The sequence below is a fragment of the Meleagris gallopavo genome, chromosome 8 (genome assembly GCF_000146605.3).
Source record: "Meleagris gallopavo isolate NT-WF06-2002-E0010 breed Aviagen turkey brand Nicholas breeding stock chromosome 8, Turkey_5.1, whole genome shotgun sequence".
In the NCBI taxonomy this organism is placed as follows: Eukaryota; Metazoa; Chordata; class Aves; order Galliformes; family Phasianidae; genus Meleagris; species Meleagris gallopavo.
The window spans coordinates 4497922-4513028 of NC_015018.2; the positions used below are offsets into that span (position 1 = coordinate 4497922).

At 40.8% G+C, this 15107-nt stretch overlaps 1 protein-coding gene and 1 long non-coding RNA gene across 2 annotated transcripts in view; one reads left to right on the forward strand and one right to left on the reverse strand.

Annotated features, from left to right (window-relative positions):
• The window catches only part of RNLS (renalase, FAD dependent amine oxidase), a 68057-nt gene that overhangs the window by 17344 nt on the left and 35606 nt on the right, over positions 1–15107 (reverse strand). The gene's annotated exons all lie outside the window — the stretch shown is intronic.
• LOC104911878 lies at positions 362–9817 on the forward strand. The gene is made up of 4 exons (XR_004160441.1): positions 362–1166; positions 7369–7693; positions 8435–8495; positions 8756–9817. It is a non-coding gene; the product is annotated as an uncharacterized LOC104911878 (long non-coding RNA).

Sequence of the window (15107 nt, forward strand, 5' to 3'; positions counted from 1 at the left end):
TGCTTTACAGACCTGTCTTCACAGGCTGTAAAGTTGCAGAAGGTGTTTGGGGTTGTTGGGAATGGATGCTGAAGAGTAGTGCTGTCACCAAGGTAAAGTTACAGTTCTACAGACGGTTGTTAAGCCCCATACCTACATATGGAGCCTGGAAGGACGATGCTGGCAGAAAGATGAACAAGAGGCACCTAGGTTTTTGAAAAATTATGTCTGTAGTTCATGAGACTCTAAACTGTTGCAAATTTAAAAGGCAGAGGAAGATTATATTGTTTGAGACGACAATAAAGCGGTATCATGGTCAAAATCTACCAACAAAACTAACAACCAAAAACCTGAACTGTATGTAAGACCAATGCTACAGGTTTTAAGGCTGATGTTTCATTCTTTTTATGTTTCAAAAAGGGCAAGTTCTAAGGACATGAATAGAGCCTTCACTCTGAATTTCCATGCTTTGATTGATTTAAATGAAAACCAGACTGTTGCTTTAATGCTGTGTATGAAACCATAAAATAATTATTAATTTTTCCCATTCCAACAAAATGGGTTAAGATGATTTTAATAACATTTTAGGGGGGAAAAAACCAAAACCAAACAGCTTTCAGAACACAGAATTGTCCAGCATACAAAAGCCAGCCATAGCGATATTTTTAAAGCAATGCATAAAGGCACAAAAATCATACAGTTTCCACTGAAAAACTCAGTACAGTTGCACTGGGAACACCACTGAAGTAAGCATCCCCTGGAGATTCCATCACATCAAAGCAAGGGATATGTATACTTTATTTGCTGTTTCTCCAGACACTGACAGCAGAGTGGGTTACTTCTCTCTCACACCCCATAAATACAGCCATGGTCTTTTATCTGCCGTTCCAGGACTTTACTGTCACCTCGCTGCCTCACTCACACTGTGGGAAGGAGAGGACCTAGAGATCCCCTTTGGCCAACAAAGAGCTTTTAGCTGGCGAGCAGGGAGTGCAGGCACCGCACCACACAGCACCAAGCCTCACCAGCAGGCAGAGGAGGGGTTGAAAAGTGCACCTTTATCTGCAGAAGAAAGGAAACACCTGAACCATTCACCAGCAGGGACTCTGGTGAGGACTGGACTCACAACTGCACTTTTGAGCAAGCAGAGATAGGAAAGAGGAACAACGGGAGGGCAAAGGCTTCAGGTCAGTTCAAAGGTTTGCGTATCTGTTGCTGTAGGTCACAGCTGCTGAGAATAGGGCAAACCACAGGGAAAAGAAGATCGTAAAATGTGAGAAGCAGTTAAAGAAAAAAAAATGTTTTGGAAAGTTTTACTATTCTTAATTCAGTACTTCTAAAAGCTAGCGTGTTCTTGTCTCCCCATGAAGTCCCCACGTGGTTCCAGAGCTCAGCTGGGATACCTGTACTGAGCTCTTGCGGGATAAGCGCACAGGGAAGTGCAGGCAAACTTTGGTACATCTTTAGCTTTAGTGGGAATGCTTTTAGAGCCTATGTTCAGCTTTGTGACCTTCCAGGACCATCCTCCCAGTTCAGTGTCACCTCTGCTCCACACGGGCCTGCTTTCTGCACGTCCTTAAGCCATTCAGGTCAGACAATGAGAAATGGAAATACCCTGACAGCTAATGTGATTTGTGTAATGGGATGAAACAGCCTCCAGTATCCATCCTCAAGGATTACAGGAGGGAGGTTGTCCTTTATCCCCCTGTTTGAGTTTCAGCAAAAAAAAATTTTGGATGAAGCTTTGCCAGCAAATGTGCCTCAGCACCCATTCCCACTTCAAACTATTTGCAAAGAAAATGTTCCCTTCTCTCCTGAAGGGTCAACATCAGGGACGGATAACAAGATGCCTCTACACCCAGGAGGAACCTGGTCATCTTTTCCAAATTTGGTAGGCATTGCATGTTTTGCAGCAGATGAATTAAAACTTTTTACATCACAAGGACCCCTGGGATATCCTAATGCTGCTCAACTTGCTCCTTGAGTAGAAAGGCTTTCCATTCTTCCACACATTATTTCTGTAGTCATACACTCTTCTCACTTCAATAAGTTTGCAATTGATGCTATCCTCATAAGGTTTTGTCATTTTCTCAGATTGCTTTGGTCAAGACTTTATTTGCATTATCTGACTTACTGATATGCTGACACAAATTCATCAACTAGATGCCATCAGTGACACAAATATCTTTAAGTGGCCAGTGATCATCTGTATTAAAAAAAAAGTTTAAAAGGGAACTCTGCGGTTAAACGGTAACAAATATATTTTTAGCCTGGGTACCATGTTAATAGATTTTTATAGCAGCATAGGCAGCTGAGCTAAGTACATGGAGACACCGCTTATTTTCACAGCTGGTGAAGTGCTGCTACCATTGCTCTGTTTGGAATATAAATTATTCAGAGTGGTATATTACCTGAAGCCTTCTAGGAAGGATGTTTTTCCTAAGAAGGCTTGTTGAGCTTGTACATGGATTTCCTGAGCATGAAGCTGTTGCTCCAAGGTGTCCACTCACATGGTGAAAAAGGACAGATGTCCCAGGCAGCCCCCTGCTGCATGGCCATTAGAGCTGACACCACGCCATGATGCTGGCTTTCTGCCACTGCCATGACCATTTCAAGATGCAGACTCTTCCTGCTTCTGTGTTTGCGTAGGAGGGAGCAGAGGTTATGAGAACGAGTGGGCTTTTAAACTCAGCTTCCTTATCACACTGCTTGAGATTTTAAAACATGCAGCCGAACAACTAAACATAACTGTGCCTGTATTTGCATTAAATACTAACCGAACACTTCTATATAGTTTGCCTTTTCTTGTTAGGCTTTGCTTGAATACTGCTGTTTGGATGCAATGCGGTGCTTAGTCTTGCATGCATGCTCAGTCTCAGGATAACTTAATTATTTCAAATTTTTTTCAAATCATTGTAGTCCTGACTGACTTGACAGAAAGCCACTTCATCTAAAGTTTATGGCACGTGAAAGAAACTCAAATGCATATTTAGAGAATGACAATTAAGCAGAAAGCAAAAAAGCTGGAAAAAAAAAAAGCAGGTTTTTATGAGGTTTCTAATGATTCTGAGAAGAACTAAGCTTGAATATATGTCCCCTAGCTGCACTAACCAAGATGACTACCAATCCAGTCATTATTAAACTAAAATCTCCATCAATTTGCACATTAAACATAATTCACATTTATTTCCTACAACACTGTATATTGCATTTGAGTCAACTGTTGCTGTAAGGAGCGAAACAGAACATTTTTAGACAGCTGGTAGCAGGGTAGAAGGCCATGAGCACAGCCTTTGACCTGATACCCATGTTACAAAGAACAGGATATGAAATTCATAAGCAAGTAAAACTGAAGGAGGAGACAAGAACTGAGTATCACGGTCTGAGCAATCCTTAAAATCACATCACCACCCACTTGGGGAATGAAAGCCTGTCCTATCATGGTTTGAGATGCACATCTTTTAGCTGGGAAGCTTCTGTGCCTTAAGATGAGCCAGAAGAGAAGATGACTTGTGTGGCTGAACAAGAACTTTTGCTGAGACTCCGGGAGAAAACAAATTTATCTCCTGTGGAAGAAGGGACAGGCAACTCAGGGAGAGCACAAGGAAGTTGCTAGACTATGAAGGGAAAAAATTAGAAAGGCTAAAGCCCAGCATTACCTCAACTTGGCCGTTGTGATTAAGGACAACAAAAAATGTTTTTACAAATAAACTAATGGTAAGATGGGATTCACCCAAGGGTGCTGAGGGAGCTGGTGGATGTGATTGCCAATATGCTTATCACTGCCTATCAGTGGTCCTGGTCAACAGGAGAGGTCCTAAATGACCAGAGATTTGCCAATGTGATGATCTGGGGAATTACAGGCCTGTCATCCCAACCATGGTGCCGGGGAAGTTTATGGAACAGACTATCTTGAGGGAGATCACACAGCAGTTGCAGGACAACTAGGGGATGAGACCCAGTCTGCATGGGTTCATGAAAGACAGGTTCTGCTTGACCAACCTCATCTCCTATGATCGAGTGACCTGCCCGGCAGATGAGGGAAAGGTTGTTCACGTGGTGTACCTGGACTTCAGCAAAGCCTTCAATTACTGTCTCCACATTATCCTCCTTAAGAAGCTGTCATCATGTGGCTGGGACGGGTACACTCTTTGCTGGCAAAGAACTGGCTGGAGGGCCGGGCCCAGAGAGTGGTGGTCAATGGAGTTAAACCCAGCTGGTGTCTGGTCATGAGTGGTGTTCTGCAGGTGTCAGTACCAGGCCTGTCTTGATTAATATCTTCACTGATGACCTGGATGAAGGGATTCAGTGCGCTCTCAGTAAGTTTGCAGATGGTAGGAAGGCCCTACAGAGGGATCTGGACAGGCCAGTTCACAGGGCTGAGGCCAATAGGATGAAATTCAACAAGACCGAGTGCTGGGTCCTGCTCTTTGGTCACAACAACCCCAGGCAACACTACAGGCTTGGGGCAAAGTGGTTAGCAAGCTACACAGAAGAAAAGGATCTGGTGGTGTTAGTTGACATTCAGCTGAATATGAGCCAGTAGTGTGCCCAGGTAGCCAAGAATGCCAATGGCATCCTGGCTTGTATCATAAATAGTGCAGTCAGCAGGACCAGGGAGGTGATCATCCCTCTGTACTCAGCTCTAGTGAGATACCTTGAATACTGTATTGAGTTTTAGGCCCTCACTGCAAGAGGACATTTTGACCTTGGAGTGTCCAAAGAAGGACAAAAATTCTGGTGGAGGGTCTGGAGCACAGGCCTTATGAGAAGCAGCTGAGGGAACTGAGATTGCTCTGTCTGGAGAAAAAGAGGCTTGGAGGAGATCTCATAGCTCTCTACAACCACCTGAAATGAGGCTGTGGTGACAGGACATAAGGGACTGGCCTCAAGTTGTGCTAGAGGAGGTTCAGGTTGGATATTAGAAAGAATTTCTTTTCCGAAAGATTGGTTAGGCACTGGAACAGGTTACCCAGGGAAGTGATGGAGTCACTGTCCCTGGAGGTAGTAAGGCTAGATGTAGTACCTGGGGACACAGTTTACTGGGCAATATTGGTTGGTAGGTGGACAGTTGGACTAGATGAACTTAGAGGTCTTTTCCAATCTTAATGATTCTATGCTTCTTCCAGATTTTCTGGGGAAGGAAAAGAAATAAATACCTGTATGGAGCCAGGAAGACATACTGTCTCCTTCCAAAACAGAACCTGAGTATTAAGGATTGGCCAAGAGATTTGGGATTTATTTGGAAATTTGGTACACCTGCAAACAGTTCCAAGAAGTTATGCAGTAAAGACCGAATAAAATACATGTAACAGAAACATGCTGTACAGCTGTATATAATACATATTACCTACATATATTTCACAAATGCACGCTGCATTGTAGGCATCTGCAGGTAATAACATAGAATATATAAGCTATGCCATCACATTACTCTCATTAGCATTACTGCAAACACACTTTTCATACTATAAGCAGAGCACCACTTACTAAAAAATAAATTAAGCTCATTGCCACATCTCCTCTGGATTAATTTACAAACTAACCTACAAATTAATTCAGATTCATCTTCCTGCTGTTTCTTATTCCTACTAAGGACTTAACATAACTTTCTTCCTACATCAAGTTACCAACTGCTATATTGAGTTCTTTTATTCTCTGGCACCAAAAGGTAAAAGCTCATTACTTACATAATTTTAATCATAAAACATTTAGCAAATTTCTTATGCACCTGTTGTACACTGCATTGAGCTGCACGATAAAGTGAGAAGATTTATTTTCCTGGAACATGACACTAGTTGCCAAAACAGCATTAAAAGCTTTTCATGGCAACAAGGAAAAATGCTGTCTTACTCCTCTGTGTATTGACTCGAATGGAATAAACACATGAATAAACTGAATTAGATTTGCCCGGCGTTTGTGGCTGCTGCACTGCAGCTCCTCACTGACTGCAGCAGAGGAGTCTAATGGCACGCAAAGCTTTGCACAGCAATCAGAGGCTTGCCCTCAAGATGTTAGCTCAGATCCAGTCCTTGCCATGTCTTCCTACTGTTAAGCCAAGTCAGTACCTGCAATGCAATATCAGACAGTGGTAATGCACACTCACAGAATGAAAATGCAGCTTCACAATAATGGACAACAAAGATATTTCAGTTTAAATAAGTAATGGAGAAAATGCCTTCAAGCATTAATTATTGAGGAAGGAGTCAGCTAGCCACTAGAAATCTTTGCCTATGAGAAAAAATTAACTTCTTTTGCTTTCCTTTTCAAGTAGACAAGCATTCTTAGTTTATTATCAGGAAGAAGTAAAAAGGAAGGGTGTAAGTGGAGTTGTTGATAATAATGTTAAATATATTTCATAAATTAAAAGGGATTGCAATCCCTTTAGAAAGCTACTGGTAAGAAGCAAAGGAAAGGCACAGATACAGAGACATTCCAGTATCAAGTTGCTAGAAAATTAACGACAAATCACACAAATATTTTGTAGAAAATACAGACTAAACTGTATTTAGATAAAGTCTGTGATTTTCTACTGTTGGAATAAATCTTCTTACCATGAGCTTGAACACAGAATACATTCAAATGTAGTTCAAACTCCCAATGAGGCTTTCAAGTCAATGTTTTCAAAGGCATACAAGTAATTTTAGAAGATGGGCTCATATTCCGCTAAGAGGAATGAGAGGACTGTGCTAGTCTTGTCAGCATGCTTACCTATGAAACAAGTACTAGGAAAACACAAGGTTTCAGAAGAAAGACTGTAAAGCACAAGGCAGAAAGTGTGAAAGATTCAGAAAGATGCTACAAGGCAAAGATGCTCGTTTCTCACATTGTGACCAGAGAAAACAAATGGCTGCTAAACATAACCTGTCACAAAAAAGCATGTATAAAGGCAACGCCCATAGCAGGGCATATGCTACCCAGCACTAGCAATTTTCTGATTACCAGAACTTTGCCTAATCACACCCTATTGCTACCACGAAGCCTTTAATTCACCCCAAATACTTATTAAAAGCAACCAGTAAACCTGTCTACCTGCTTTACTGTTATTATAGGTGGCCGTAAGGAAACAAAACCACAATGTTTATCCTTTCAGGAAGAAAATATCTTTTTTTCTGAAAAACAAGTTTTATTATTATAAGATACTAAAAGAAAAGTTTATTATTACAAGCTGTTGACACTGTAATAATTAGCTCAACAGAATTTAAGACACAAAGTTTCAAGAATCGGTATCCTGAGATTAAGCTACATAATACTAGAACATTACTTAAAGAATGCTCTTACACACTTTCTAATCATGTCATGGAAACTGGTATATAACTTAAAGCTTATTATTTACAATACTGTGTAGAAAACATTAAAAAAAATCCAATCCATTTGTTTTCATTTCAGAAACATTCAGGCAACTTTGAAAGACGACAGACATTCAACTGCAGGAGAGGAAGATTCCACGGGACAATGGGAAATGCCAAGGCTTCCCAACCACCTGCCTGTCAGACACCTCCTGCACTACCATCCCACATCTTTCAGAACCCACTACTCATGCCTTCTTTAAAACCTTCCCCAGATAAACCATTTTCTTTCAATCTCACATCAAGTTCCACTGCCTTTAGTATCACCCATCAGAAGTGTGGAATACACACTAATTCCCACACTACACAAGCAAAAAGACTCAGGATATGAAATGCTACCTCAAGCTGCATGTGCTACATGTCAGGTTTACATTTACTTCTTTTTTCTTTAATCACATACACCATGTCTGTACATTTCTTTTTGGTTTTTGTTTTGTTCCTACTTTTTTCCTGCAACTGAATTAGTTATAGATTTCATGGGGCTTTCCTCCCAGAAGTTTTAATACAGCAAAGACTGAAAAGCTGAAACAGTTTTATACTTTACTATTTTTAGAAGCATATTTGAATTCTTATGTGCATATTTTTGTAACTACAAGGATGAGGGAGCAGGGGAAAACATACTTTCTGATATATTTCAGCACAGCAAATATAAGAATCTATTGCAGGAGGTGGAAAGAGAGAGGAAGGAAAGAGGAGGGAATTGAGATTTATGAAGTAAAAAGTTTAAGGACAGTCACTTTTCAAAAAAGTAAAGGATGAATCAAGAAAAATGTGAACTGGGAAAGAGAACTAAAATAAGACAGAGGTAGGCCAGAGTCAAGGCTCACAACTAAGATTAACAGATACTTCTGTGCATTTCCATAGCAGATGTTCTGTCTCCCTAAAATTAGACAAGACAATGGGATGAGTTCTTTTACTGAATTGGCAGGGTACTTTATTTTCAATTATGTGGTTTAATAATTAAAGTTGCCTTGGCTGGTACTGTATGTCTGAAAGCCTCTACGACATTCTGCTACCTTCACTCTGGGTGCTGTGGTTATTGGAGATACTGCTTAAGATAAAACCATTTTTTCTACTTTCTCATTCACCTGTGCAATGTTTTGCAGCAGAAACCAGTTTCGGGGTCTTTGTACTATCTTCAGGTCCGGATCACAGCCACACAAAGAGGTAGGCCCTTCTGTTTTTCAAGTTCTCATACTAACATTTAAACAAATATTTGATATTGATGTAAGAGGCACAAAAAGGTGCTGATGGAATAAATCCAGTTCGATGGACACTGCTGAGACTGTTACTGACAGGAGTCCATCCAAATGTAGACGTCTACATGAGGTTTACAAATGTCACTGTGAACTCCTTAAGAAAAAAGATGATCAATTTATTTGTTTCTGCATTTAACTTAAACCAATTCTCTTTGTCTATAATTGCAGAACACTACATATCATGCTCACAGTGGACCACTGCATCCCACGCTGCTACTGCTAGCACAGGTGTATCCGGAAAGCACTGATCTGCTTCCCCAGATGTGTTCTGCAGACACCTTTTGACTACACACATTGCTACATGCTAGACCTGTATTTAAAGCTCAAGAGGGAAGTAAGCTCACAGGGTTTTACCCTGAATGCCCAACGTATTGGCAAGAGGTTAGCACACCAGCTGAGGGTTGCAACTGGTAATGCCTGAATTTCAGCAATGCTGGTACCAACAGCTTGCAGGTTTCTTAGAAAGTTTATGTTAGTAAGCAGAGACATTTAATTTACTACTGTCTATAGTTTAACATTTGATAATAAAATATAAATTAAAGAGAAAAAATGATCTTCTCCCCATCTCTGAAAACCACTGCAAGCCTCAGGCTCTAGGACACACTGTCCAAACTTAAAAATCTGTTTGAAGACTTCCACTGTAACTTATCAGAAGAGTTGTATAGGGAACTCTTTTCTTCTCCCAATGAATACGAGTTGTGATTACTCTTCTAAAGCACGAGGCCATGCCAGAGCAGATCTCTCTCTCATAAAGTAATTAAAATTAAATTCAAATTAAAAAATTATTGTATTCTGTAATTGAATGGGCAGCATCACTACCAATCACAAACAGGTTTTGACTTCATTCTATATTTGCATAAAATAACAAGAAATGTTAAGACAACAAATGAGTAAGCCTGCACAATCAGTCAGGCTCATCAGCAGATACACTAAAAATGTAATGAATGCAGGAATATTCATTTATATTATTGTCCAAATACAGAAAAAAAAAGTGAGAAATCTTTTATCAGACAAGGATGGATAAGAAAATAGAAATGCAGTACTGAAAGAGCTCTTATTATTTATAAAAACATGTATAAAAACACAGGAAGCTAGAGTAGCAAGTAGGAGGAAATTATGTACAACACTTATCAGATGGATACCGAAATGCTGCGTCCAAGTTAGACCTTAAAAAGGATCCAAAAGAATAAGATGTCTGAGAGGTGGGATAGTTAAAGAGGAGCTGTGCAAACTCTACCTTCGGACACCAATCTGCATGTTCCAGTGAGTTAAAAGCCATTTTGTGCTTAGCCACTTCACTTTACCCCACTCCTCCTTGTAGCTGGGAAGAAATCACAAGACAGCAAGCATTTGAACGTTGGCTTTCCTTCCAAAGGTTGGGTTGATTCATGCACAGGGAGCATGCAGCCCATGCTCTCACAAGGACTGGGGACCCAGAGGAGGAACGTGAAGGAATTTTCTGCACTGGCCTCTGTAGCTGCACCTTCAGACAGCAGATCTGAAGGAGAAAGTGCTGCTCCCTCTCCCCTTTGCCCTACTGGATATCAGTCTATACAGCTTACATAAGATAATACGAAACTATGACTTCCCCATTCAAAACAAGTGACCGAGTATCTCGGCTAGAAAAGGGATGTTCTATTGTATCTCTCAATTACTCTTGTTCTTCATTCTGTACACAGTCTGACAGAGGAAACACAGTACTCCATTTCTGATTAGACACAAGGCTATAGGCATGAAATAGCCGTTATTATTTACCGAACAGCTGTCAAGAGCAGCTACCAAACAGGCTCTTTTAAAAGAAGAGTGACTGTCTGGTGTTAGTGAATAATTCCTCGGGAATGGGAACAGCAAGGAAGTTCCTATTTTAGCAGTGGAGCCCTAGTGAAAAAGAACTCTTAAGTTTATATAGAATTCATAGAAGATAGAGGGAAAAAAGAGGGGAAAAAACACCCGAGCACTGACCCAAACAGCCCATTCAACTTACTGCCTGCAACTTGGCTGCGGGGAAGACAGAGCTTGCATGCACTGAGTCCCAAAAGCAGAATCCCAAGCTCTGCTCCCGCATCAGCCTTCAGCACGCAGGCATGCACAAAGCACTGGTAGTACAGCCATTTGCTGCAAGTGGGCTGAATGTCAGCCAAAGGAGCGCCAAGACAAGCAGAGCAACATCACTTTCAGCTCTCGGGCACCAATAGTCGCACAGAAAGGTTTTAGGGAACTAATGTTGCTGTGTAAAGCATTATATTGTTAGTGGCATCACTAAACTTCAGCGTCCCCAGCTCCTAAGTCAGGCTTCAACAATGAGGGTAGAGCTGAGTCTGTTTGCTTTCTGACCTTTTTTCACACTTTATAACTGTGCTCACTGACTATAAAAAGCTTAAAATCAATTCAAATGTGATCAAAGGAATTTAGAATGTAAGGTGACTCCAGATTTAAAAAACACAACCAAAACCAAACCCACTATATGCTGCAGAATAAAAACCTGATATACTGCTGTAACCACATGAAAAATACAATCCTGATTGCTGCAAAAACACTATTTCTATCTGAATAGCTGCCTGGCACAATCAAAGATTTCTACCAACATGTTGTCAGAGAAAACTCTTGCAGCTCCATCGTAACAGTCAAGCTCAAGTCAGGAAAAGATAAAGTAAAGAATTATAACAGAATTATGGCAGCAGATTAAAAAATCTTCTGTGGAGCAGAATTACATTAAAAAAAAAAAAGACAAAGATCTTGATTAAGCACTACAGAACTGGGACCAAATATCTTTAATTCACAGCAGAAACCCACGAGAAGCCTGCCCCTGCTGAAGTGTTTAGAGAAAAATTATTTAGGTTGCATAGAACTGCAGCAATAAGCACTGCTTTGTTGGAAAAGATGATACCGATCATTTCCTGGATAACATTTAACTCTGCCCTTTTATTATGTGTTGTATCACTGTTAATTCATACCCAATAAGAGAAAAAGCCTGAAAAGGTCCAAAATCAACGCACTGAAAGCTGAATAAAATAGGCACTACATCTTAAAGTTACTGTTCAGAGGTTCACTCTCCATCACTGGGATGGAAAATTACTTATTTTAGACAAATCTCTTCATTCTGCAGAACTTGAACTTGTCACAAAGGCAGCAGAATCCTGTTATGTGAGCGGTCCAGGCTTCCCAGAATATTATTTTTCTTCCTTGGATCAACTTGTGTATGTTTAAATATCATCCAAAATAAACAACTAAACATTATCACATTAACAGTAAATAACAGCAGCCCTTTTCAACTTAAAAATAGACAACCCAAAGTAGCAAACTTCATGTGGGAGAATAAACGCCCCAGGAAAATCTTTCTACGTTGCAGACCATCCTGCTGGAAAACTACTGGTGCAGTTCCTCGTCCTAGAAGGATCTCTAAACAGCTACTTACTGAAGGGAAAATCAATTACAGCTCAGTCTGTCCACAAGAAATCAATCCTTCTACCTAACAACCAGCCCAGATATCTTCAGTTTGGAAAAAATGCCTAGGTCAGGGTAAGTTACAGGTAACTTCCAACTTCTACATCACATGCAGAATCCTACAATCAAGCAATGCACACAAGTACTCAGCAGGTCAGGCATGGGCCTGAAGAAAAGTCTGATTTTCAGGGAGACCACTGCCGGTTGCTAGGAAGTACCTCTTTGATTCTGGCTTTGAACCCTTGACCGTGAGCTAATAGGAGATTTTTTCACCTTACCCACCAGAAGTCAGGAAAAAAAAAACCCAAACATCCGACACAGAGAAAAACTGTCCAATTTCCTGGATGTAATTCCTTCCCAAAATTGTGTTCTAGACCGTAACAGATGGTCTGCCCTGTAAGTTCACATGTAGTGCACCTGTCTCATTGAAATACGTTATTTTAATTAAGTTTCCTATGGCTACAGACAAAGTTGAACAAGTGTATGATACTCCACATGTAGAAGTTAACTTTGCCGTCGTATCTACTGGCTTGGCCTACTACGTTGTCCCTGCCCACCCTTGTTGTGTTGTGATTTATGGGAAGGGCAGTAAAGAGCAAAACTGGATGTGGCTCTGGGCAGCCTGGTCTGCTGGTTGGCGACCCTGCACACAGCAGGGGGTTGGAACTGGATGAGCACTGTGCTCCTTTGCAACCCAGGCCATTCTGTGATTCTGTGATTCCGTAAATAAATTCATCTGAGTGAGATCACTTCTACATCCCTGGACTGAAACAAAAAAGATTGAACAGCAGCTCACATCACCAGCTGTGACTTGAAACCATGGACATCCACACATGTCCCACAGCACCAAGGAACCACTGCTGTCCATGAAATGAAAAATGACCTTTAAAGCAGACTTTCGGGTCTGAGATTTGATATAGCTTTGGCTCAAATCTGCTGCCTCATTCACAAATAATAGTGTCTACAATATTTATGGCTTATTACATTTTAATAAAAGGTTAAATGCTGGCCTCATTGAAGTCACAGGAAATTTCACCAATGGCTTCGGTACCCATGTTTTACCTAAAATGAATCAGGGAATCACCTGCTCTGCAGAAAAACTGACGTTGCTGGAATGACACTTCATAACAGTAATTCATCAGATGCTGACAGAACAGATCAAAACAGACAAAGCCTGATAAATACAAAAATGACATCAATATTTTTCTATCAAAGTGGTTCAGAGCATGCATGTACTTATTTCCAACAGCACTGCACGCTGACCTCTTCTGTCTGCCCATCCCAAGCAGGAATGCTCCAGCACACAGCCTCCCATCTTCTTCCAGCCCTCATTTCAGCATGAACACCATGTGTCTAGGTCTAATCCCGCAGCTCTTTGTCCAGAGGCAAACAGGACCCTTTCCCAGTCATTTATGTTAATTTCAAAAGAACTTATCTGTCTCTAGGGAAACTGTGGGAAGAAGGCTGCATCATCGCACCAGCGGCTCCAGCCGCAGCCTCAATGCCATCGCAAAGCTGCAGAAGAAACTTTTGCCTCTGGGTTTAAGTAGTGCAAGCAAGCTGCTCCGAGGAGGACAGAGGCAGGATGATGAAGGCTGTCGGATCAGATAATGTCTCTAGACACAGGTAATTTTATTTTTTTCCAGGTGGATTCTCCTCTTAGCTCCTGCAATTGTCATCTGTGCTTCAGCAAACTTCCCCACTGCTAAATTCCTTTCGTGGATAATCTTCTCAAAAATATTTTAAGGGAATACTGGAGAATAGATATTTTGTGACAAGAAAACCAGCCATAGAAAAGATATCTTAACATTGAAGTTTATTCAGTGAAATAATTACGGAACCGTCCTGTTCAGGAACATATGGAGACATGGCATTGAAAAATGTCTTCTAATGAAAAGTGTTCACAAATAAAAGGCCAAGAAATAAGTTAAGCATGCTGTAATTGCATAAATATGGGAATCAAACATTTGATAGAGCTTTTTTGACTCTGGAAGACTCAAGCCTAACAAGACTGAGCAGCTAGCTACATCTAGACTCACATAAAGGCCTGACATTTGTAACAGTGAGAGAAACAAAACATTCAGAGGAAAGGAATGAAAGCACTCTGAGTCTTCCCAAAAGCCAAAAATCAAAAACCAGAGCAAATCCCACTAATGTACCAAGCATCACTTGTGTCATTCAACACTGAAGATGTTCATGCCAAGATTGGGTCTTTCTTTCCCCCATTGGCCCTGATTATAACAGTATTATGGCCTGCAGGGGACTGTTTTATCTGGTCATAGTGGTCCTTCTGGGCTTTCTAATCCGTAATCTGATTTTCAGTCACGGAACTGCACTGCTATGTGTTCTCAGTTCCATCCTCGGAATGTCATGTGGTGCGGGATATGGTAAATGAACACACATAGCACTCACTTTTAAAGCTGGCTGGGACGAGACAGGGAGGAAAGACTATTTGTGGGTGGTTTAAATGAATGTACTATATTTAACTCGTGGCATTCGTCAGATGACACAGCAAAAGACACATAATAAGGATCAAACCATTAAGATTCACTGAGAAAATACAGTAATTTTACTCATTTGGAAGGAGTAAAGACAGCCTGCTCACTCAAACCACCCCTGGATGTTTCTTTTGCATTCATGGGTCTCCCCCTAAAGCCTGAGAGTGAATAATATACCTGCTGTGTTAGGCTTAATGACATCATATTTAAGAACATACATAATTTAATGCACGTCTCTGTCTCCGACTGGCAAATTCTGGTGTTTAAATGTGGACAAAATTGAAAAACAGACATATTTAAGCCTGGTCTCTACATTCAGCACTGAACCAGCTCCAGCTTGCTCCAAATCACTTTCAATTCCTTCCGAATTTGTCAGAGTGGAGGTGGCCAAGTGGCTCTTCTACCTGCCTGTTCGTGACTTCAGCAAACTTCACAGCTAGCAGGAGGGCTAGCTCTTCTGAAAGTTTGGGCAGAATTATATAATAAATAATACATCAACCCGACTGAAGATTGCATTTGTAAAAAAAGACCCAAAAAATCCTGAGCGTTTGCTCATGTTTTTCCAGTATGGCTCCAGA